Raw genomic sequence first — 26,349 nt, 5'->3', positions numbered from 1 at the left:
TGGTAAGGTGTGAGGAGATTCTACGGAAAATTGGCGGGAAAAGGAACATATTGACATCACTGACGAGAAGAAGGGGCAAGATGGTAGAACATCTGTTAAGACATCACGGAATAACTTCCAAGATACCAGAAGGGGTTGTAGAGGATAAAAACTATAGAGTAAAATAGCCCGTACGGCTCGAACAAATAACTGAGGAAGTAGGTTGCAAGTGCTATTCCAAGACGAAGAGGTTGACACAGGAGAGGAATTCGTGGTGGGCCACATCAAAGCAGTCAGAAGACAGATGACTCAAAAAAAAAAAAATCGTCACTTTCAACATTAGCTGCACGAACTCCGCCCCGTCGACGTTGTCATCGGTTTCTTTATTTATTGTGCAAACTACTTCCACGAAGTACTAAATAGTGTACAGTTACTTTAGTGAAAAGTATTATATGTACAAATATGATCGACGCATGAATGGAACATTCAGCAAGTTTTCATTTTGCACTCTATAAATTTTGTATGAGTGCCCCTGTCGTTACAGGACACACGTCCAAGCAGTAGTCCGTTCCATGCCTTACGTAGGAACGTCGTATCGGTGTCCATCACAGCAACACTGATGCGTTCTCTTAGCTGTTCCAGTGTTCTTGGCAGTGGAGGACGTAAACACGATGATTAATGTACTCCCAAAAGAAAAATTCTGAAGTCGTCTTTAGATCAGGCCGTCTGGGAAGGCAAAGGAACAGTCACATCACCACTACGCCCAATCCAACGACGTGCAAGTTCGTAGTTTAACTAGCGACGAACATTAGTGAAATAAACTTCTCGGAATCAGCAATCAATCGTGGAAACAACCACAACGTAACATAATTATCAAGGTTAGAGGCACACGTCACAGTCTTCCCACAGAAGAGAAACGGCCCGTACAACTTCATTTGTGACAATTCATAGAAATACTAACCTTTGGCGAATATTGGTAATGAGGTGAAATAATGAGCTGCAATTTCATAAGGGTTTTCAGCGCCTCACACTGGCACATCGTAAGGATTAACTATTCCAGATAACTGGAAGGTTGTTCCATCGCTGAATGTCAGCTTCTAGGCGAAATGTCCTTCTAAATATGACTGCTGCACTGTGTTGCAAAATCGAAGGCTCCGGCCCGTACCTTCCGGTTTTAATTTATTCTTGCACGATTTGAAATGTGACTGCCGTCGGAGAATATTTCACATCATTTTACTGCGGTGTTACGAATTCGTCACTTGTGCAGATCGTTAATTTTTGTAGACTGCGTTCGGAACTTCCCCTCACCCTCTCCACGCTTGCATCTGACCCACCTGATCGAACGGTACTGTTGTCTTGACAGAGACAACCAGTGTCGCTAAATTGTCGACAGCAACACACAACGCTCTATTTACGTGGGGGTTAGATACGCTGTGTGATCAAAAGTATCCCGACTCCTGGCTGAAAATGACTTACAAGTTCGTGGCGTCCTCCATCGGTAATGCTGGAATTCAATATGGTGTTGGCCGACCCTTAGCCTTGATGACAGCTACCACTCTCGCAGGCATACGTTCAGCCAGGTGCTAAAAGGTATCTTGTGGAATGGGACCCCATTCTTCACGGAGTGCTGCACTGAGGAGAGGTATCGATGTCGATCGGGTGAGGCCTGGCAGGAAGTTGGCGTTTCAAAACATCGTGAAGGTGTTTTGTAGAATTCAGGTCAGGACTCTGTGCAGGACAGTCCATTACAGGGAAGTTATTGTCGCGTAACCACTCCGCCACAGCCGTGCATTATGAACAGGTGCTCGATCGTATTGAAAGATGCAATCACCATCCCCGAACTGCTCTTCAACAGTGGGAAGCAAGAGGGTGCTTAAAACATCAATGTAGGCCTATGCTGTGATAGTGCCACGCAAAACAACAAGGGGTGCAAGCCCACTCCATGGAAAACACAATCACACCATAACACCACCACCTCCGAATTTTACTGTTGGCACTACACGCGCTGGCAGATACGTTCACAGGGCATTCACCATACCCACACCCCGCCATGGATCGCCACATCGTCAATCCACACACCGCTTTTCCACTGTTCAGTCGCTCAATGTTCACGCTCCTTGCACGAAGCGAGGCATCATTTGGCATTTACCGGTGTGATGTGTGGCTTATGACCAGCCGCTCGACCATGAAATCCAGGTTTTATCGCCTCCCACCTAACTGTTATAGTATGGATCCTGATGCAGTTTTGAATTCCTGTGTGATGGTCTGCCTATTACACATTACGACGCTCTTCAACTGTCGGCGCTCTCAGTCAGTCAACAAACGACGTCAGCCTGTACGCTTTGGTGCTGTACGTGTCCCTTCACGTTTCCACTTCACTATCACATCGGAACAGTGGACCTAGGGATGTTTAGGAGTGTGGAAATCTCGCGTACAGAAGTATGACACAAGTGACACCCAGTCACCTGACCACGATCGAAGTCCGTTGACTTCCGCGGAGCGCCCTATTCTGCTCTCTCACGATGTGTAATGACTTCTGAGGTCGCTGATATGGAGTACCTGGCAATAGGTGACAGCAGAATGCACCTAATATACGTATGTTTTTGGGGGTTTTCGGATACTTTTGATCACATAGTGTACCTTAATTCCTTCCGAATGTCCGTTGCACTGTTGTAACTGAAGCCTCTCGCACATTCGAACATCTGTTTTCTTGCTTCGTCCCCATTTTGTCACGGCACTGCACTCATAACGCCAACTGGTGACCATAATGCAAACTCAATGAGTTTATGGTTCTATTCATGTACATGTTATAATTTGGAAAATATAGAGGTCTCGAAAAGAATCATTTACAGTAACTCATGTATTTGTTGAATTCTAAAAGACAATAGAAAATAAATTTTAGCTCTAAAAAGAAATTAGCTTTTGCGAGTACCAGATAGACTCGCTTCATGAATCGAGTTCATGCAGTCAATGAGAAAAGACTAGGGTCGTCATTACTCGTCGTAGAATTGCACGCAGACTTGCGCCAGCAATGTGGGGCAGTAGCTTTGTGGATCCGTTCCGCTGGCCTTCTTGCGGCCGGCCGAGAGCTGCGCAGCGCTACGGTCACTGGAGACAATTTCCTGCTCTTGCGCTCCGCAAGTTATGGCCAGCAATCTTGCTCCGTGCCTTTTCTGCTACACCCGTCAGCAACACGATGACAGCGGACTATATTCTCTTGTTTGCTAAGTGGTTCGATGTATCTTGCCTGAAGTTATAACGGCGGCGGAAACACATGACTGCCCTGTGGATCTGATGTGTGGAACTTACCTACAATGAACGTTGACTTTGACGCATTACGCTTAAAGGTGTGACGTCATAGGTGAGCAAACAACAACGTCACAAGGCACCATTCAGTCTCGCTGTGGGCATAGGTCATAATGTTCTGGAGCATCAGTGTATTTATCTATCTACTATTTTGGTGTCTCATTTCTTAATCTACACTACTGGCCATTAAAATTACTACACAACGAAGATGGCGTGCTACAGACGCGAAATTTAACCGACAGGAAGAAGGTGCTGTGATATGCAAATGATTAGCTTTGCAGAGCATTCACACAAGGTTGGCGCCGGTGGCGACACCTACAACGTGCTCACATGAGGAAAGTTTCCAACTGATTTCTCATAAACAAACAGCAGTTGAGCGGCGTTGTCTGGTGAAACGTTGTCGTGATGCATCGTGTAAGGAGGAGAAATGCGTACCATCACGTTTCCGACTTTGATAGAGGTCGGATTGTAGCCTATCGCGATTGCGGTTTATCGTATCGCGACATTGCTGCTCGCGTTGGTCGAGATCCACTGTTTGTTAGCAGAATATGGAACCGGTGGGTTCAGGAGAGCAATACGGAACGCCGTGCTGGATACCAACGGCCTCGTATCACTAGCAGTTGAGATGACAGGCATCTTGTACGCATGGCTATACGGATCGTGCAGCCACGTCAAGATTCCTGAGTCAACAGATGGGGACGTTTGCAAGACAACAACCATCTGCACGAACAGTTCGACGACATTTACACCAGCATGGACTATCAGCTCGGAGACCATGGCTGCGGTTACCCTTGTCGCTGCATCACAGACAGGAGCGCCTGCTGGTGTACTCAACGACGAACCTGGGTGCACGAATGGCAAAACATCATTTTTTCGGATGAATCCAGGTTCTGTTTACAGCATCATCATGGTCGCATCCGTGTTTGGCGACATCGCGGTGAACGCACATTGGAAGCGTGTATTCGTCATCGCCATACTGGCGTATCACCCAGTGTGATGGTATGGGGTGCCACTGGTTACACGTTTCGGTCACCTCTTGTTCGCATTGACGCCACTTTGAACAGTGGACGTAACATTTCAGATGTGTTAGGACCCGTGGCTCTACCCTTCATTCGATCCCTGCGAAACCCCACATTTCATCAGGATAACGCACGATCGCATGTTGCAGGTCCTGTACGGGCCTTTCTGGATACAGAAAATGTTCGACTGGCCAGCACATTCTCCAGATCTCTTACCAACTGAAAACGTCTGGTCAATGGTGGCCTAGCAACTGGCTCCTGACAACACGCCAGTCACTACTCTTGATGAACTGTGGTATCGTGTTGAAGCTGCATGGGTAGCTGCACTTGTACATGCCATCCTAGCTCTGTTTGACTCAATGCCCATGCGTATCAAGGCGGTTATTACGGCCAGAGGTGGTTGTTGTGGGTACTGATTTCTCAGGATCTATGCATCCTCATAAAGGCCGTGAATGTTTGTGGCAGCCTCAACTACTGTCACCCCCTATTGAATTCTAACAGTAGTATATCTCGAAAATGTCCGTATTATCCACTTGGCACTCCATTTTCTAGCGTCCACAGCTTTACCCACTATCTGCAAATGATAAAATGACAATATTTTAAGTCAAAATGCAACAGTAAAGTACATATAAAAAATGACAATAACCTCGTAGGAACCGGAATACCAAAATGCAAAACAGAAACGCTACATACTTATATTTGAATGCAGGCTTTCTCGGCGAATCTCGATGATAAAATCTTCTCGGGTTGACAGCCGAGTCAATGTATTGTTCTCAGGCAACGTTTCAGGAAGTTTCTTACTTACCATCTTTGCCTGAAGATTGCAAGTAAGAAACTTGCTGAAACGTTGCTGGAGCACAACACATTGACTCGTCTGTCAACCCGAGGAGATTTTATCAACGCTACGTACTTATTTACCAACATAATTTTAATAAGTTTTTTTCTTTAAATGTTGTTGTTGTGGTCTTCAGTCCTGAAATTGGTTTGATGGAGCTCTCCATGCTACTCTATCCTATGCAAGCTTCTTCATCTCCCAGTACCTACTGCAGCTACATCCTTCTGAATCTGCTGTAGTATATTCATCTCTTGGTCTCCCTCTACGATTTTTACCCTCCATGCTGCCCTCCAGTATTAAATTGATGATCCCTTGATGCCTCAGAACATGTCCTACCAACCGATCCCTTCTTCTAGTCAAGTTGCGCCACAAACTCCCCCCCCCCCCCCCCATTCTATTCAACACCTCCTCATTAGTTATATGATCTACCCATCTAATCTTCACCATTCTTCCGTAGCACCACATTTCTAAAGCTTCTATTCTTTTCTTGTCTAAACTATTTATCGTCCACGTTTCACTTCCATACATGGCTACACTCCATACAAATACTTTCAGAAACGAATTCCTAATACTTAAATCTATGCCGGCCGAAGTGGCCGTGCGGTTAAAGGCGCTGCAGTCTGGAACCGCAAGACCGCTACGGTCGCAGGTTCGAATCCTGCCTCGGGCTTGGATGTGTGTGATGTCCTTAGGTTAGTTAGGTGTAACTAGTTCTAAGTTCTAGGGGACTAATGACCTCAGCAGTTGAGTCCCATAGTGCTCAGAGCCATTTGAACCATTTTTTGAACTTAAATCAATACTCGATGTCAACAAATTTCTCTTCTTCAGAAACGCTTTCCTTGACATTGCCAGTCTACATTTTATATCCTCTCTACTTCGACCATCATCAGTTATTTTGCTCCCCAAATAGCAAAACTCCTTTACTACTTTAAGTGTCTCATTCCCTCAGCATCACCTGACTTAATTCGACTACATTCCATTATCCTTGTTTTTGCTTTGATTGATGTTCATCTTATACCCTCCTTTCAAGACAAATTCTTTAATTAATTATTAAATATCAAGACAGTAGCTGAATTGTCTCGTGAAGAATATGTCGGCTATAGCGATACTAAAAATTGAATCGTTTTGGCGAGTTTTTATATAAAATTTTGCCACTGCTTATGGGTCTCTTAGCCACCGGTGCCATTCGCCTTTCCTCTTTACATGCTCTTTCGCCGGTTTGTTACTCCCCCCTTTCGGAACGGGAGCGCAGAGAGGTTATCTAACAGCGCCGGCTGTGCCTCTGCGTAGCGCCGTGTGCCCACGGCCGTCACCTCCCGGCGTTTGGGAGTGTCCCGGTTACGTCACGGACGCACGGGCGCCCCACCCTCCCCCTCCACGCCCCCGCAGAGCGTCACGGCCGGCGCGCCCATTGTTTCCATTCACGTGTGCCGCCGTCGGCGTGTTTATTTTTACTGTGCGGACGGCTCGCCCGCTGGAACGTGATTCACTCGTCGCCCCCGAGCCTTCCTCCTGGGATTTGCACCCGCTTGTTTCTCTTCCTGTACACGGCGGCTGCGGCACTGCGCTTAACACAGAGGATCAGGTGACGCCGGAAATGACTGAGTAGCGATGTACCTTATCTGATCAAAAATATCCGGACACGCTTCTGTAATGCAGAATTAACCACTAGATCTCACGAGAGGCAGACCCGTAAGTATAAACGGACGCCAGTAGAGAAGCAGATCTCACAAGGAGACGGCACGAACGTGGGGTCGGGGATTTGTCCGCAATTTTGTGTGGTGAAAGAGGACTCCTAACACCTCACGTGGTTAAAATATTAGGACGCACTACCCGGAAAATCCCGGGAAAAATCGATCCAAAGTTTCTTAGGTGCCTTATGAGTATAAAATGTTAGTACTCCCCCGAGCCGCCGTCTGGCTCGGTGTTTAGGGCTCGGATTCTTACGCCAAAGGTCTCGTGTTCGATTCCACCTCTGGCACTTATTTTTCCTTCTGTTTAATTTTCTTTGGTTATTCCACCAATTATTCAGAAAGTTTCGTAGACCTACATTATCTTTAACAAATTAGTTACATTATTGAATAAAAATTATTTTCTTTTTGTCCAACAACACAATTCATGGCGGTCGGTTTTCCATTTTTTATTGTGAAGTATATGAGGAGAAACATTGCCTTTTTAATCAGAATAACAAAGTCGATTGGGAAACCTCCAATTTTTGTACATATAATAATTATAAACGAGAAACGCAGTGGTAATTATCGTAAAAACAAACAAAGCAATAATTTTTACATCTTTCGCAACATATAAAAGCGGATTTTTTACAATCACAGGGCGTTTGCCATAAATCTGTACAAAAACATGCCCCATTAACATTTACGAAAATGTTTCTAGTTTCTGACAATTTTGAGGCAAACCAGGCATATTAAATCATGTCTGGGAATATTGGTGACGATAATTGATGGTGAATTATAGAATGAATTTTTATACAATCTTCCCGGGAATTAATTTCACGATTCTCCTGTAATAACGCGCTGCAATTTTGCAAGCAACAGAAGAAAAAAAAAGTGCCGGAGGAGGAATCGAACCCGAGACCTCTGGCGTAAGTGTCCGAGCGCTAACCATGCTTTTTTTTCGTTTTGTTCGGTACTGACCGTCGTGTTTGTTCGTTGCGGTCGTCGCAAGACATCCTGTTCAAGTTCGGTGGTTGATCCTTCCACTCAGTTTTTTATTACAGAGGCCAACCGGCTCTCTGACCGAACACGCTGAGCTACCGTGCCGGCTAAAAATTTTTCATCGGCCTGGGACTCGAACCCGGATCTCCCGCCTGACGCGAGCGATCACCGTAACAGCTCGGCCACCGGAGCCCGCTACCACGTAGGCCGGACGGCGGCACGACTATGGACTAACATTTGAGGCTCATAAGGCGCCTAAGAAACTTTGAATCGATTTTTCTGGGGCATTTTCCGGGTACTGCGTCCTAATATTTTAACCACGTGAGGTGTTAGGGATCCTCTTTCACCACACAAAATTGTGGACAAATCCCCGACCCCACGGTCGTGCCGTCTCCTTGTCAGTGATTTTTGAACGAGAACTAGCCATTGGCTGTCAGCATGAAGCCAGTCATGTTGTGAGGAAACGTAGTTGTGAGAACAGTGCCTTTGATGTTACGTAACAGATAACGGTTATAACGTGTCAGGCCCGGAGAATGTTGGGAAAATGGGCCAAGGGCGATTACAAGATCGCGCACGACCGACCCGTCGTCTTAGTAGCTCAGTATCCAAGAGCTCAGGAACATCGTTGTGGAAGTGCACTGGAGCAACATCCTGTTCAAAAATGAAATTATCGTTGATCCCTACCAATTGCGACATGAGCCACGCAAAATGCTTTCCAGTTGGTTGCAACTTTTAACACAATGCCGTTCGGCGACACCCAGTGGTGTCGTGCGCGAAATAGCGGTCAACGGCCGGTGACACCACAGTGGTGTCGTCTGCATAGTATCGCTCAGTGGCCGGCGACAGCACTTTAGTATCTTTTGCATTCTGTTGGTATTTTGTTTCGGTAACAATAAGCTACACACGTAAACAAGTTTTTTTGTTTTTATACGTATATGCCCTTTCAGGAAAGGCAAACCTACGTTTCTAGCATTTGTAGACTTAGAGAAAGCTTTTGACAATGTTGACTGGAATACTCTCTTTCAAATTCTGAAGGTGGCAGAGGTAAAGTACAGGGAGCGAAAGGCTATTTACAATTTATACAGAAACCAGATAGCAGTTATAAGAGTCGAGGGGCATGAAAGGGAAGCAGCAGTTGGGAAGGGAGTGAGACAGGGTTGTAGCCTCTCCCCGATGTTATTCAATATGTGTATTGAGCAAGCAGTAAAGGAAACGAAAGAAAAATTCGGAGTAGGTATTAAAATCCATGGAGAAGAAATAAAAACTTTGAGGTTCGCCGATGACATTGTAATTCTGTCAGAGACAGCAAAGGACTTGGAAGAGCAGTGTCTTGAAAGGAGGATATAAGATGAACATCAACAAGAGCAAAACGAGGATAATGGAATGTAGTCGAATTAAGTCGGGTGATGCTGAGGGAATTAGATTAGGAAATGAGACACTTAAAGTAGTAAAGGAGTTTTGCTATTTGGGGGGCAAAATAACTGATGATGGTAGATGTAGATAGGATATAAAATGTCGACTGGCAATGGCAAGGATAGCGTTTCCGAAGAAGAGAAATTTGTTATCATCGAGTATAGATTTAAGTGTCAGGAAGTCGTTTGTGAAAGTATTTGTATGGAGTGTAGCCATGTATGGAAGTGAAACATGGACGATAAATAGTTTGGACAAGAAGAGAATAGAAGCTTTCGAAATGTGGTGCTACAGAAGAATGCTGAAGATTAGATGGGTAGATCACATAACTAATGAGGAGGTATTGAATAGAATTGGGGAAAAGAGGAGTTTGTGGCACAACTTGACAAGAAGAAGGGACCGGTTGGTAGGACATGTTCTGAGGCATCAGGGGATCACAAATTTAGCATTGGAGGGCAGCGTGGAGGGTAAAAATCGTAGAGGGAAACCAAGAGATGAATACACTAAGCAGATTCAGAAGGATGTAGGTTGCAGTAAGTACTGGGAGATGAAGAAGCTTGCACAGGATAGAGTAGGATGGAGAGCTGCATCAAACCAGTCTCAGGACTGAAGACCACAACAACAACATCATGCCCTTTCATCATGGCGGACGGAAGAGATAATAGGATTATTTACGATGAATGCGCGGACGTCTTGGCTGACGTTCCGGGCGACTTGACCGATTGGGAAGAAGACATTGGATATCAAAAAAATGATAGTGAAGCAGAATCGTAGGAAGGTAGTGAAATACGTCCAAGAATTCGGCGAACACTACGGTTGCCTACTGATTCGGCTGAATCAGATGAAGAAGACAGTGCAGAGTGGTCAGACTTTGATTTACCGAGGACCAATAATAAATTTGAAGGATCCCCGGGTCCAAACATATTACCCAAAGATACACAGAGCGTCGAGGATATGTTAGGATTATATATTAGGAACGATCTATTTTAATATATTAGCAACGAAACCAACAAGTAATACAGTCAAAATTGCAATAGAAGGAAACTGGACTAAAAAAAATGCCAAGTTTGTCTACGATACGGGACCCGAACGTAGGAAATGGTTTGGGCTTGCTATCCTTATGGGAATTGTAAAAAAAAAAAAAAAGAAAGGATCGATGATTACTGGTCAACGAATCCGTTGACAGACACACCGATATTTTGCAAAACGATGTCCCGTAACCGATTCAGACAAATATTATCGTTTTTACATTTTTCCAACAGCAGCAATAAACTAGATAACGCCGAGCGGCTTGTCAAAGTGCAATTAGTAATTGATTATTTTTCCAAAAAGTTTAAAGAAACGTTTCATCTAAGTAAAAACATCTCAGTTGATGAAGGAATGGTGCCGTGGCGTGGACGGTTAAATTTTAAAGTTTACAATCGGTCGAAAATTACGAAATATGGCGTACTCATTCGGATCCTGTGTGATTCGAGTACGGGATACATTTCCTCATTCAAGATATTATTTTTCGGCGCTGGACAGCCTTTAGCAAAAACAGCGATGGAACTATTGACACCTTGATGGAAAGTGGTATCACTTCTGCATGGATAATTATTATAACAGTGTAGAACTTGCAGAGAGGTTGCCTGAAAAGAAAATTCAAGTTTGTGGAAAGGACACGACAAAATAGAGGATTTCCGGCAACTTAAAGCGCGCAAAAGTCAATGTATTTGAAGCTTGTCATAAACGGAAAGGTGAGAAGCGGCCGGCGACAATCCAAGCAATCCGAATTGGCGCTGCCGGCGCCAAGCGAATAAATTTGTACGAGACGTGCGGACGGCAAAGTGTTAATATCACTACAGCCGACATATTCGTCACGAGACTATTCAGCTACTGTGTTGACATGTAAATGATTATTTAAATAAAAAAGCTTATTAATATTAGATTGTTGAATAAGTATGTAGCGTTTTTGTTTTGCAGCCAGTCGGTGTGGCCGAGCGGTTCTAGGCGCTTCAGTCTGGAACCGCGCAACCGCTACGGTTGCAGGTTCTAATCCTGCCTCGGGCATGGATGTGTGTGATGTCCTTAGGTTAGTTAGGTTTACGAAGTTGTAAGTTCTAGGGGACTGATGACCTTAGAAGTTAAGTCCCATAGTGCTCAGAGCCATTTATTTATTTTATTTTTTTTTTTTTCATTTTGCTATTCCGGCTGCTACGGGCTTATTTATCGATTGTCATTTTTTATTTATACTCCACTGTCACTGTTTGACTCTCCTTATTGTCGTTTTGTCATTTGGAGGTAGTGAGTGGAGTTGCAGACGCTAGAGAATGGAGTGTTAAGTGGATAATACGGAAATTTCCGACATGTTCAAGATCAGTAGAGGGGTGAGAGAAGTGGAGGCTGCCAGAAACATTTGCGCAGTGTACGGAGACAACGCAATTGGACAGAGCACGGCAATAAAATGGTTTTCTCGTTTTTAGGAGGATAGTTTTGAGATTAGTAATTCTCCACGTTCTTCGGGGTTCGACGAAGATCTTTAAACGCGTTAATCGACAACGATCCATATCAGTGTACTCGAGAAATGGCATATGTGATGCAGTGTGATCGTTCCACCATTGTGTGACGTTTGCATGTACACTTCAAAAATTGGGTGTGTGGGTACCGCACGCCCTAATACAAAATCACAAAACTCAGCAGGTGACTATATGTGCATCTCAGCATCCTCGTCGTCAATTGGCTCGTCAACGACACCGACCATTCCTATCCTGTATCGTTACTGGTGACGAGAAATGGTGTCCTTACGCTGACATAAGGAAAAATAAAGGAATGGTTGAGCCCAAACAAAGCAGCAACTCCCCGTACATCCACAAAACATGATTTATTCGTCTGGTGGAACATCGACTGTGTGATGTACTACGAATTGCTTCCCCGAGGTGTCACAAATCCACCAGGGAGATTTCAGCCTTCCTACAACTGTCCAAGTCGACTGTTGTTGATATAGTACGTATGTTTTTGGATAGGGTCCGCCTTCAGCAAAACACAATTTTGTTTGTTAACCCGAACATGTTTCACTGCAGTTTCTGCATCTTCAGTGGGCTTTTATTTTATGGCTGTTAAAGATAAAGAATGTTCTTTACTGTTTGTATACATGTAACCATTAGTTTTTAAATCGTAATTACAGATATTTGAAAAAAAAGCACATAAAATTATGAATTCGTACCTTGTTACCACATGGTGTGGTTTTTCTGATGTATTGTGTTTCTACAGCGACTGTTTTGTTCCAGAGTTTGTCATCTGCAACCACTTACACCTAAAGTAGATAAATTGTTTAAGCCAAAATTACGATTTGAAAATTGTTATTTCTTTGCCTGAAATTAATTAATTCTATGTGTGTGTGTGTGTGTGTGTGTGTGTGTGTGTGTGTGTGTTTGTGCCTATTTACATTTATGTTTTACTTACGTTTTCTTTTTCCTCTTCTTCATCACTGTCAAAGAGTATATATAGAGTTGTCACTGTCACTGTTTACCAGCTGTAAAAATAAACATGGAGGGCTGTGGAACAGTTGAAGGTGTAAAAACAAGATGGCTGACACCGGAATAGTTGAAGGTGTTCCTGTCGGTTGTTCTGAATCTTTCAGAGGTGACTGTGAAATTTTGTGTGTGTGTGTGTGGTGAAAAGGGAGAGAGAGAGGGAGAGGAGAGAGAGAGAGAGAGAGAGAGAGAGAGAGAGAGAGAGAGAGAGAGAGGGAGAGAGAGAGAGAGATAGAGAGAGACAGTAGGTTTTAGGTTTTTTTTTAATATATAATTGTGAAATCGAAACGAGAAGGAATAACCACAGCTAAAGGAAAACTGTGCCGACAGTTACGGACGTCTAGCGTTGCGGAGATTGTAGGAAGTCGCATTAAATCAGTGAACACTATCACTCTTGAGTTTCAGAGTAGTACCAGCAGTCCATCTAGCGCAATGTGTGTGTGTAAGGAGTTAAAAAGAATGGTGTCCAGTGGTCAAAGGGCTCGTTATGAGACACACGTTTCTGTATTCCGTGGTAAGCGACGCTTGGGTTGGTGTAAAGAGCAACGCCACCGGAAACGAGTGCTGTGGAATGATGACTCACACAATGCTCCGTGTCATGGGGTTTAGCGAATACCTGGGGAATGTTATCTGCCATCATGTGTGCTGCCAACAGTGAAGTAAGGAGGTGGTGATGCGGTGTGGGATTGTTTCTCGTCGTTACGGTGTGGTCTCCTTACTGCGCTTCTTTTTAATTAGTCTTCTGGCTGGGTTGACGTGGCCGGTCACTAATTGTAAACTGATAGCAGCATCATCTGCAGAGGTCTGTCCGCCAAATCATTAAGCCTCGCAATACCAAAGAAGTTTTGCTACGTCGTGGCCACGTTTTGAAACTATTGTAGTAGATTCTTTTAATATATATATTCGGTTATTCCCTTTTAAGAAAGCGACTGAACTCGAGTAGGCATGATTTCTTCTTCTTTCTTCGTTCTTCCCAAATTCTCCTCATACGTTCACTGTGTTCTCTCTTGCGTTCTCCCAACCATCTTTTTCCCGTTCTGTTCTCCGTATGTTCTTGTTTAAATGCGTGTTTCTTTATGATGTTTCTAAACTGTTCTCTATTGTTTATGTTGTCTTGTGTGATTCCCAGTTCTTTAATGTCTTGTTGTTTCAGTGATCCACTTTGTCTTGTTTTTGCTCTTGTTTACTATCTCAAAGATTTGCCTTGTGAGCCTGCTTTTATTCGTCCTGCTGATGTGTCCATAAAATTTCATCCTTCTCTTTCTAATGGTGTCTGTTACTGTTTCTATGTCTTTGTAAATCTCTCTAGTTGGCCTCTTCATCCAAATTCCTTCGCGAAACACTGGTCCACATATTTTCCTCAGAATTTTTCTTTCTTGCTTTTGAATCTCACTGACTTTCGTATGACCATGAATCACTGTAGTTTCTGCAGCATAAAGTGCTTGCTTCTGGTAGGACTACTGTGCTGTAATGCCTTAGTTTCGCATTGACAGAAACAGATTTCTTATTATAGTGATTCCAACTGAGCTTTTATGCTTTTTGTAATCTGGAGATTCTATCTTTATTGGCTACTGAGTTCAGTGCTGATGGTTGGATTATCTCTCCCACATATCTCAAGTGGGCAACTTGTGCCACTTTCCCGTATTGGGTAGTAATGGGGAGGTTATCTACAGGTTTGTTTCCCATATGCTGTATTTTCTCGTAGGAGATTTGTAGCCCAGTTTTCGGTGAGATTTCGTGTAGTTTTTCCAATGCAAGTTTGGCTTCCTCTCTATTGTTCGTTAGAATGGCAAGATCGTCGGCGAAAGCCAGACACTTCACACACACACACACACACACACACACACACACAGATATATATATATATATATATATATATATATATATATATATATATATATATATAATTTCTGATACCAGAGTTGGTAATTGTGATTTTTGCAGTAAAAAGTAAGCAGAAAACTTAAGTCTTAGTAGTGTTGAACGGCTTATACACAGTGTAAATGAATGTACGTTTTGTAAGAAAATATTATATTGAACCAGAGATGGTTAAACGTATTATCGACTGTGTAGCAGCGTCGCTGCTCAGCAGCGATCGGTGATTCAAGGTGTTATGCGCAGTGTGTTAGAGTAACTTTAGATCGAGAGATGTATGCAGAACTCTCAAGTGAACAGACGTGTTGTATCTGATGTGTGATGGATATATACTTACTCGTTACGGGCAGTAATGATTTTTTTATTTGCAAAATGCTATGATGTTTGCTAACTGTAATGGGAATCTCAACAGAAGATGGAAATAATGACGGTAAAGCAAGTTGTTTTGTTACTAATGCAATGCGTGTATTCATAAGCGATCATTGAGACAATGTATAGCACTCACATCCAATGATTTTCTCAAGCTAATTGTTAATGTATAATTAGTTTATTGGCTGTGTTAATTGTGAGCATTGTTAAATTTCGAAGAGTCAGAATACACGTTTTAAAGTTAGTGCCATATTGTTTCCCACCTCAAGTCAATAGCAGTTCCCAGATACATGTCATTTTTGATTAACTATTTTTCTTAAGAAGGTATTGTCTCAATCATATTCGATTTAATTAAAATGTATGCTAAGCAAAAGCCTTACACAGTAGCTGTTTGCCAATTACACAATTTCAAGTACTAACAGTGAGCAGTGTAGACAGGGTAAGAAATTTTATTATTTCAGGGATAGCATTCATTAAGCACAGGACCAATACTTTCAAACTATTCAAGTTTTATTTTATTACCAGGGACAGTTTCAAATCAATAGTGTTGCATGAGATTCAATAGTTGTTTTACGTAAATTCATGCAGTTTTGGTTTGGTTTAAAGTTATTGACAGTTTATATTCTCAGAGCGAAATAAATTTACGTTCTTGCAGTCAGAAAAGTACAGGGCAAAGCGCATAAGAGCTAAAATACACATTCACATGCCATTCCCATTCTAACAGCGCTCATCTACATACTTTACCGTGATTTACAACAGGAATTAGGTATCATTTCATAGGTTGTACATCGTATATATGAATATTTAAAAAAGACTGAGATTGTCACGTACACCTGAGCGCTGAAGCACATTACAGTGGCGGCTGGCCGATCCTATAGCTAGGCCGGAAGGATAACCGGAAACTCTGAAAATCTTGGACGCAGCAGAGAGGAACAAGGGAGCGTTACCTAGGAAATCACGCAGGATGGTTTATTTCTGAGGATTTTTACTCTGAGAAGCGTACCACTGTTTGAATTCCTAATTAATGGGCATAGGTATTTCCTCGCAAACTTTCCGCGCTGGACGACAGAAGACTAAAATATGGTTGGTCGGCGTTCGGAAGAATCTGTTGAGAGGGAGAATAGTCCGTGGTTTCGAGGATATGATTCGCTTTCTGCAGTTACGAGGGAGGGGATCCGAGCTTTGCTGGAAAGCCAGATGGGGAGAGAATGGATCTTCCGTTTTGGGCGCACGTGTTTGACGGTCGCTCAGTATCAGCTTTTGTTGGTACAGACAGACTTGCCGTCTTTGCTCTCGGGAGATTTTATAGTTAGAACGGCTAGGCACTGTACTGTTGCGAATTTATACAATTCTGGACTTCGCCTCTGATTAGGGAGTCGTCGTTGAGTACGCATCATTCAGTGATTGAGAGCACTTCTTCTGTCTATACTTACGTAGAGACGTTATCTGAATTCCGTCCTTGTGGCTGGGAGTTCGCATTTCTCGTCTGTAGAACTCAGAGAGGAGAAGACAGTATTAGATTATACTAGTCAGAGGACCAACTTCTGCCGTCCTAGCGATTGAAAAAGTTTATTTTACGGCTGGAGTTCTTCCATCGTCGCAGACGTGTACGAGAACCATCACTCCGACGCACCAGACGCAGTACATACAGTGATATTGCTAATTGCTTCGGCTTATTAGGGCTATAAGGCTAGACAGCTGTAATCACTAAGTTTTATTTCCGCTGAGGTTGCACACCACTGTAGATCATCTTTGAGAGTAGTGTCTTCTAGTGTTTGGTATGTAGATGATGTCAGTCATCTTGCATTATTTATATTAGATTACATTATATTTAGAATAGAAAAGAAGGAACACATTTGGGCAATTGTTCAGTAACATTAGTTAGGAAATATGAACATTTGTAATGTAAAAGGGTTTTTAATGTACAATGCATGTATAAGCAGAAGCAGCAATCATAACTTTGTAGTTACTAGTTCCCTTAATCAGTCATTTATGTTTATGTTGTAATTTATATGTTAAAGAGCAAAAAGGAGGAGGAAATATCACATTTAAGAGATCCTAAGATCTGATTCAGGTGGTAGTTAGACAGGGCCAAATCTTCGTTTTCACGTTCAGTATATTCCGTTGCGCACATTCATTCTTATACCCGCCTGAAGTAGCATCCTGGAACGTAATTTCACTCATATTTCAAACGTACATATTTCACTTGTACATGTTTCACTTGGCGACAACTTCATGCACATCGAAATTCTTTTTGAAATCTTTTGAAATAAACAGTCAGGCAGCCATACGCTCTACTCTTTGTTACATAGTAAGTGTAGTCAGCAGTTTTGCGCTGCGCATTTACTAATCTGTGTCAGTTATTTCCAACAGGTTAATGGCAAATTGCTCTTTATTTCTTGTCTATTTGTTTGTTCTTTGATGGTATTTGTGCATCATGCCGTTTGAAACGATTGATAGTACTACGCGTAGTTCAGTCATGGAAAATGTCGAAAATACTCATTTGCAAAATAACTCTGTTGCAATGAATGCCAATTCTGACAATACTGCATTGACGCCAGTGGATCACAACACAGTCGATGAAAGTGCATCTTCAATGCCGAACAGTTAAAACTACACTACTGGCCATTAAAATTGCTACACCAAGAAGAAATGCAGACGATAAACGGGTATTCACTGGACAAATACACTATACTAGAACTGACATGTGATTACATTTTCACGCAATTTGGGTGCATAGATCCTAAGAAATCAGTACCCAGAACAACCACCTCTGGCCGTAATAACGGCCTTGATACCCCTGGACATTGAATCAAACAGAGCTTGGATGGCGTATACAGGTAAAGCTGCCCATGCAGCTTCAACACGATACCACAGTTCATTAAGAGTAGTGACTGGCGTATTGTGACGAGCCAGTTGCTCGGCCACCATTGACCAGTCGTTTTCAGTTGGTGAGAGATCTGGAGAATGTGCTGGCCAGGGCAGCAGTCGAACATTTTCTGTATCTAGAAATGCCCGTACAGGACCTGCAACATGCGGTCGTGCATTATCCTGCTGAAATGTAGGGTTTCGCAGGGATCGAATGAGAGGTAGAGCCACGAGTCGTAACACATCTGAAATGTAACGTCCACTGTTCAAAGCGCCGTCACTGCGAACAAGAGGTGACGGAGACGTGTAATCAATGGCACCCCATGCCATCAGGCCAGGTGATACGCCAGTATGGCGATGACGAATACACGCTTCCAATGTGCGTTCACTGCGATGACGCCAAACACGGATGCGACCATCATGATGCTGTAAACAGAAACTAGATTCATCCGAAAAAATGTCGTTTTGCCATTCGTGCACCCAGGTTCGTCGTTGAGTACACCATCGCAGGCGCTCCTGTCTGTGATGCAGCGTCAAGGGAAACCGCAGCCACGGTCTCCGAGCTGATAGTTCATGCTGGTGCAAACGTCGTCGAACTGTTCGTGCAGATGGTTGTTGTCTTTCAAACGTTCCCGTCTGTTGACTCAGGGGTCGAGACGTGGCTGCACGATCCGTTACAGCCATGCGGATAAGATGCCTGTCATCTCGACTGCTAGTGATACGACGCCGTTGGGATCCAGCACGGCGTTCCGTATTACCCTCCTGAACCCACCGATTCCATATTCTGCCAACAGTCATTGGATCTCGGCCAACGCGAGCTGCAATGTCGCGATACGATAAACCGCAATCGCGATAGGCTACAATCCGACCTTTATCAAAGTCGGAAACGTGATGGTACGCATTTCTCCTCCTTACACGAGGCATCACAACAACGTTTCACCAGGCAACGCCGGTCAACTGCTGTTTGTGTATGGGAAATCGGTTGGAAACTTTCTCATGTCAGCACATTGTAGGTGTCGCCACCGTCGCCAACCGTGTGTGAATGCTCTGGAAAGCTAATCATTTGCAAATCACAGCATCTTCATCCTGTCGGTTAAATTTCGCGTCTGTAGCACGTCATCTTCGTGGTGTAGTAATTTTAATGGCCAGAAGTGTACCTTGAATTTTGCTCTACCTGCCGATGTCGCAATTAATCTGACGGCAAATCCCACAAATGCGGAAGGCACTGATACACATACATCCCATATACAAAATTTGCACTCTGATCGTGTATCTTTAGAATCCAGTCAAAATGGCAATACCCAAACCTCAATAGGCATGTCAAATGCTGACACTGTTGAACAGTTTACTCAAAATACTTTAATCACTGATAGTCAATTATCGTATAATATTATTATGATGATGTGTCAACAAATTATGGATCGCAATAAAAAGTCACAGCAGAAACAAGATGATCGTTTCATTCAAATTAGTGACGCGATGAACCAACAAATGCAAAAACAAGTGGTACTGACATACACTATAGAACAACAAACTAACGTATGTTTTGAACAACAAGAAAAGCGACTTAATGAAAGCCTCAATCAACAGATAGAGGCTTGTAACCAATTTCATGAGGTAGTTACACTTCCAATCCAAGCACGAAAAGAGACCATTCACTAACAGAACGAAAAAATCGAATAGATACGCGAAACTCTCCGTCACGAACAATATGGAATAAGCAAAAACGTTATATATTATGTAGAAAAATACATAGACAATTGCTACAATAACGTTTTCGGCGATCTTGAAACCGTATAAAACACGAACATACTGCTTCAAAGCGGTTTTACAGAGCATAAAACACAAGTAGAAACTTGTTTGAGTCAACAACACGAAAAACACCAAGAAGACATATAGTCACCAGTAGACTTGAACAATTATAAAATGATACTGATTCTACCGTAGTCAAGTCTGACATACGCAAACTTAACATGTGTTCACTGAAGCTGCAGAAACAGATCGACGAAAATTACACCAACAATTACTGCTCAAATTTCATCACTTACAGAGAAACCTGATGGTCTTTGGAAGGGAGTAGAAATTTTAGAAAATAATACCGATACTAAATCTGAAGACACATTGCCTTCTGCTTTCATTCAGTCTGAACAATTTCAGTTTATGAACTGTGCTGGTAATGAGCTGATCTCACACAGCAATGCACTGAATCATAAAGTTAACAACTTGCACCATGAAACTCCCACGTTAAAAGATCACACATCAAAAAATCAAGTACATAGTGACCTCTAATATAATCAGGCAGAACAATTAGACATTACACCACTAGAGCACAATCTTGGCCGATCATGACGTGTGAGAGATTAAACGCGGAACAACGTCCGCAAAACTCATTTTTTAACAGTAATGAACCGACAAAAAATTCCTACACGATGGTTTCGATTACAAGCATTTCTCGTCAGTACGTAAATACAAAGTATTCCTCAATAACAAAAAAGATCTCCATCCCTTCTCGTTAACGGCTAATTGGCCTATTACCCATAAACTGGAATTCATTTGCAGTATTTTGGTTGGCGAGCCCGCCACCAGGCTGTGCCCTATTGCAAGACAATGCCACTCATTAGAAGAATTTCAAAATGCCTTTTTGTCAGTTTATTGGTCCGAAGTTACACAACGAGGAATTACACATGAGTCAGTTTAACGTCCTTTGATAATGCTAACTTCTCAAATATTACGCAATTTTTTGAACATATCGTTCAACAAAATCAGCGCCTTAACGAGTCATTTCGTCAATCAGCGTTAATACATTTATGCATCTGTAAATTACCTCGTTCATTACGAGTCTCCCTGTTAACGGGCAACAAAAACAAAGGATTCCTGCATTCCGCGAACTTTTACAACTTTCGAAAGTAGAACATTGCGACTATTCCTTTGTCAATAAAAATTTCTCCCAAAACAGCAACAGTAATAACACGTATGGATGTCAAAACTCCTCAGGACATTTTAATTACAGACATCATAAGAGGTTTAGCAATAGCAATAACTTTTAGAACGATTTTAATAATCAGTATTCACAAAACCAACAACAGTGCCAACAGTTTGGTAGCAACAACCAAAATTTTCACCAACAAAACCAGCAAGTTGGAAATTCCGGACAACAATATTCTCAGCAAGGTCAACCCAACTTCAATGGTTCGCCGGCAAACTTTAATGAACACGTAGTAGCATAGCAATAATATTTTTTAAAAAATGGCTCTGAGCACTATGGGACTTAACTTCTGAGGCCACCAGTCCCTTAGAAATTATAACTACTTAAACCTAACTAACCTAAGGACATCACACACATCCATGCCCGAGGCAGGATTCGAACCTGCGACCGTGGCGGTCGCGCGGTTCCAGACTATAGCGCCTAGAACCGCTCGGCCACACCAGGCGGCAATAATACTTCACCACGAAGCAATAATTTCTTGTATAGGAAGCAGACATTTCATTAGAACCGAAATGTTTCGTATCAGACTAATTAGAGCAACAAACGAAAAGGCCATAGTCAGAATTTTCAGCATAATAATCGCATTTTTTCCAGAATCAAGGACAATTTAAACGAAAACCTCCACTTGTTCGGAATGAACCTGACGTACGTCTACACCCACCTCAAACCCTAATGACCACAATAGCAGAACTGTACAATTTATTGAGAAGCTTCGACAAGTAATCAAATTCGAAATATTACGTGACTAGAGGACAACCCCGTTGCTTTACACTTCAACGACGATCAGCAATTAGAACCTCACGAAATAGTAACTGAAAATGTAACCACTTTCGATGACACTGAAGAAAAGAATCAGACTATGAAGGCAGCTTCACATCTCATCATTGAAATACAAATAAGTACACATAAATTTACTGCTGTGATAGATTCAGGTCCGCCTGTTACAGTGGTAAGTGATGCTTCATTTAATAAGTGTGACCACAATAATTCCTGTCTGACTTTTCCACTGAGCAAAAAAAAAAAAAAAAAAAATCCAATAAGGGCGTCGACGTACAACTTCAAACACTCTCCACCGACATAATTTTAGGTATGGACTCTCTTATCGAACATAAAGTTATTTTGGATTTCAAAAACTACTACCTCATTTTAAATGAAAATGACAAGGAGGTTGCTTCGGAATTTCACCAAAATTTATCATCTGAGGAACAAAAAGTCAATAGAATTCAACTTATTTCTGTCACCAAAAATATGCATAGAGAACAAGTCAAACAGGAGCTTCAAATCATGCTCGACCAAGGTATTATAGAACCAGCTATGAGTCGGTACGTAAATCCACCTTTTGCATGGACGCTTATTTGCATTGCAATAATATACCACACGATATGGAATCAACGTTGAACCAACAATTACCAACAAGGTAAGTGAAAGCCAAGCAACAACTGATGATGAAAAAAATGGTTCAAATGGCTCTGAGCACTATGGGACTTAACTGCTGTTGTCATCAGTCCCCTAGAACTTAGAACTACTTAAACCTAACTAACCTAAAGACATCACACACATCCATGCCCGAGGCAGGATTCGAACCTGCGACCGTAGCGGTCACGCGGTTCCAGACTGTAGCGCCTAGAACCGCACGGCCATTCCGGCCGGCAACTGATGATGAACGATGACAATTACATGACTTTTACTACAGCATTCACGAGTCTTTGATAACATTCCAAGTACTATGACAGATTTCTTATATGAATTTCAGGTCAAACCTCACGAATCTCTCAGATCAAAATATTATTCCATAGCATTTATTTATAGAGCCATGCTCGGCTTAGGAGATGAGAACCAGCTCTTTGTCAAGACATAAGTCCATTACACATCGTTATTAAAAAGAATGGATCATTACGACTTGTTCTCGATTCACGCCAAATCGAGGACATTATAGTAACGGAAACTCATCGACCACATACTTTAGTCCACTGGACCTGACGGGATACCAATTCGATTCTACACAGAGTACGCGAAAGAACTTGCCCCCCTTCTAACAGCCGTGTACCTCAAGTCTCTAGAGGAACGGAAGGTTCCAAATGATTGGAAAAGAGCACAGGTAGTCCCAGTCTTCAAGAAGGGTCGTCGAGCAGATGCGCAAAACAATAGACCTATATCTCTGACGTCGATCTATTGTAGAATTTTAGAACATGTTTTTTGCTCGCGTATCATGTCGTTTTGGAAACCCAGAATCTACTCTGTAGGAATCAACATGGATTCCGGAAACAGCGATCGTGTGAGACCCAACTCGCTTTATTTGTTCATGAGACCCAGAAAATATTAGATACAGGCTCCCAGGTAGATGCTATTTTCCTTGACTTCCGGAAGGCGTTCGATACAGTACCGCACTCTCGCCTGATAAACAAAGTAAGAGCCTACGGAATATCAAACCTGCTGTGTGGCTGGATTGAAGAGTTTTTAGCAAACAGAACACAGCATGTTGTTATCAATGGGGAGACGTCTACAGACGTTAAAGTAACCTCTGGCGTGCCACAGGGGAGTGTTATGGGACCATTGCTTTTCACAATATATATAAATGACTTAGCAGATAGTGTCGGAAGTTCCATGCGGCTTTTCGTGGATGATGCTGTAGTATACAGAGAAGTTGCAGCATTAGAAAATTGTAGCGAAATGCAGGAAGATCTGCAGCGGATAGGCACTTGTTGCAGGGAGTGGCAACTAACCCTTAACGTAGACAAATGTAATGTATTGCGAATACATAGAAAGAAAGATCCTTTATTGTATGATTATATGATAGCGGAACAAACACTGGTAGCAGTTACTTCTGTAAAATATCTGGGAGTATGCGTGCGGAACGATTTGAAGTGGAATGATCATATAAAATTAATTGTTGGTAAGGCGGGTGCCAGCTTGAGATTCATTGGGAGAGTCCTTAGAAAATGTAGTCCATCAACAAAGGAGGTGGCTTACAAAACACTCGTTCGACCTATACTTGAGTATTGCTCATCAGTGTCGGATCCGTACCAGATCGGGTTGACGGAGAAGATCCAAAGAAGAGCGGCGCGTTTCGTCACAGGGTTATTTGGTAAGCGTGATAGCGTTATGGAGATGTTTAACAAACTCAAGTGGCAGACTCTGCAAGAGAGGCGCTCTGCATCGCGGTGTAGCTTGCTCGCCAGGTTTCGAGAGGGTGCATTGCTGGATGAGGTATCGAATATATTGCTTCCCCCTACTTACACCTCCCGAGGAGATCACGAATGTAAAATTAGAGAGATTAGAGCGCGTACGGAGGCTTTCAGGCAGTCGTTCTTCCCGCGAACCATACGCGAGTGGAACAGAAAAGGGAGGTAATGACCGTGGCACGTAAAGTGCCCACCGCCTCACACCGCCAGGTGGCTTGCGGAGTATTGATGTAGATGTAGATGAACTTTTACAGAAATTTCATGGTACATCTGTTTATCCAGCACTAGAGCTAAAATCGGGTTTTTGGCAAATGGAACTTCACCCCAGCTGTAGAAAATACACGGCATTTTTCTGTTTTGGTAATTGCTCTCTGTTTGGAATCTGCCATTTGGTTTGAAAATATCTTCTACTGCATTCATATGAGGATGAACACAGTAATACCAGGGAATAGAAAGACAGAATAACCATGTATGTTGATGACATTTTAATTGTGGAACACACTTGATCTGACAATGACAATACTCTTCAAGCTTTACTTCAGACATTTCTTTCAGCAAGGCCTCACAGTTAATCTCAGTAAATCCCACATCTGTAAAGCTTCTATTAAATTCCTAGATCTTGTCAATTTGCCGACAGCATAGCACCCGATCCACAAAAACTTCAAGCAATTCGAGGTAATGCGATTCCTATTGCAAGAAAGCAACTTCGTAGCTTCCTAGAACGGATCAACTTTTTCGTCGCTTCGTTCATGATTCCGCATTGGATATACCGATATTATGTCAATTAACATGCGAAAATACTCTCCGGACATGGTATGAACAAGCTTTTACTGGATTCTTGAACCTTAAGCATGCACTCTTGAATGCACCGATACTATCACACCCTAACCCCACTAAGAACTTTCCGACCACCACTGACAGTTCCAAAACAGCACTCGGCTTACACATTTTCCAAGAGTTGGAGACGTTTTCTGTCGTTTGGGCTTTTACTAAATTTAGACACTTTTTGTATGGAATACATACCACTGTTTATTGACCACCGTGCTATTGCTTTATCCCATTCTCTTACTACCAGACATCAAGACAGTGCCACACTTTTTGCCAAACTAATTACAGTATTTTGTACATACAGCAAATGGCATTTGTAAATTTTATTTCTTCATCTCCTAAAAACATTTTCAAAGAACAGGATAAAGACAGTATGTACAAAAATATTAAGCAGCATTGGCATGACAATACCAAATCAACAATCAATCACTGCTACTTAGTACGTAACAATATTCTCTTTCGACGTATACATCTACATGGCGACAATTGGGTCTTATGTATACCTGAAGATTTAGTCAACAAATTAGTTTGGTTCACGCACTTAAGTTACGCACATTATGGTTCACGAAGGTGTTTCCTCATTCTCAGACAAAACTGTTACTTTGCAAATATGAAAAATGTATACGACGTGTACTAGCAACATGCAAGCTTTGTCAGCAAGCGAAATGATCGACGATTTCTCATCTCGCTCCATTATATCCCATTATACCAATAAAATTACGTCATATGGCCACCGTAGGTATCTATGAACCAATTACCAGATGCAAAAGAGGATTTTCTTATATTTTCGTAGCAGTAGAACTAATTTCTAAGTTACCGTTACATAAAGCTACAGCTAAAACTATTTCAGCAGCTTTCATAAAAAAATTTCTTACTGCTTTCTGGTCGTGTACAAAATGTTATTTCTGATAATTGACCACAATTCAGATCAGCTATGTGCACACGTACTATGAAAGCTAGTAAGATTACACCTATATACCTATCCAGTTACCATGCTTCATAAGAATCTATCTGAACGCATTATGTCGTCTGTACTAAGGAACACGCCGACTGGGATAAATGTATCTACACATTTCAAGAAATTATTAACTCCAGTCCAAATGATTCTACATTGTTGTCTCCGTACATGGTTTTAAAGAATGTTGAACCGCCGAACAAAAGTAAGAAATTAGTAGCATTTCCTGCTTCACGGCGACTACGTCACCATGAAGTCATTGTCATTGCAGTCAATAATGTTAAGCGTGCAGCTGAGCGAAGAAACAAACAACAGAAACAGGTGAGTCGTCTCCACTAATTTAAAATCGGTCAAAAAGTAATTAGTACATACTCATAATCTTTCCAGGAAAGTCAAAAATAGGTGCAACAAGTTCGAGTTGGTGTGGAGTAGTCTGTACAGAATAAGACATATTCCACATCCAAATGTTGTTCATGTAGAAACTTTGCGTACGAAATAGTCACGAGGGAACCATCATATCAGTAATGTAAAACATTTTACTGACTGAAAGCAT

This window comes from Schistocerca americana, chromosome 8, assembly GCF_021461395.2.
Source record: "Schistocerca americana isolate TAMUIC-IGC-003095 chromosome 8, iqSchAmer2.1, whole genome shotgun sequence".
Lineage (NCBI taxonomy): Eukaryota > Metazoa > Arthropoda > Insecta > Orthoptera > Acrididae > Schistocerca > Schistocerca americana.
Note: the sequence above shows the minus strand (reverse complement) of the source record.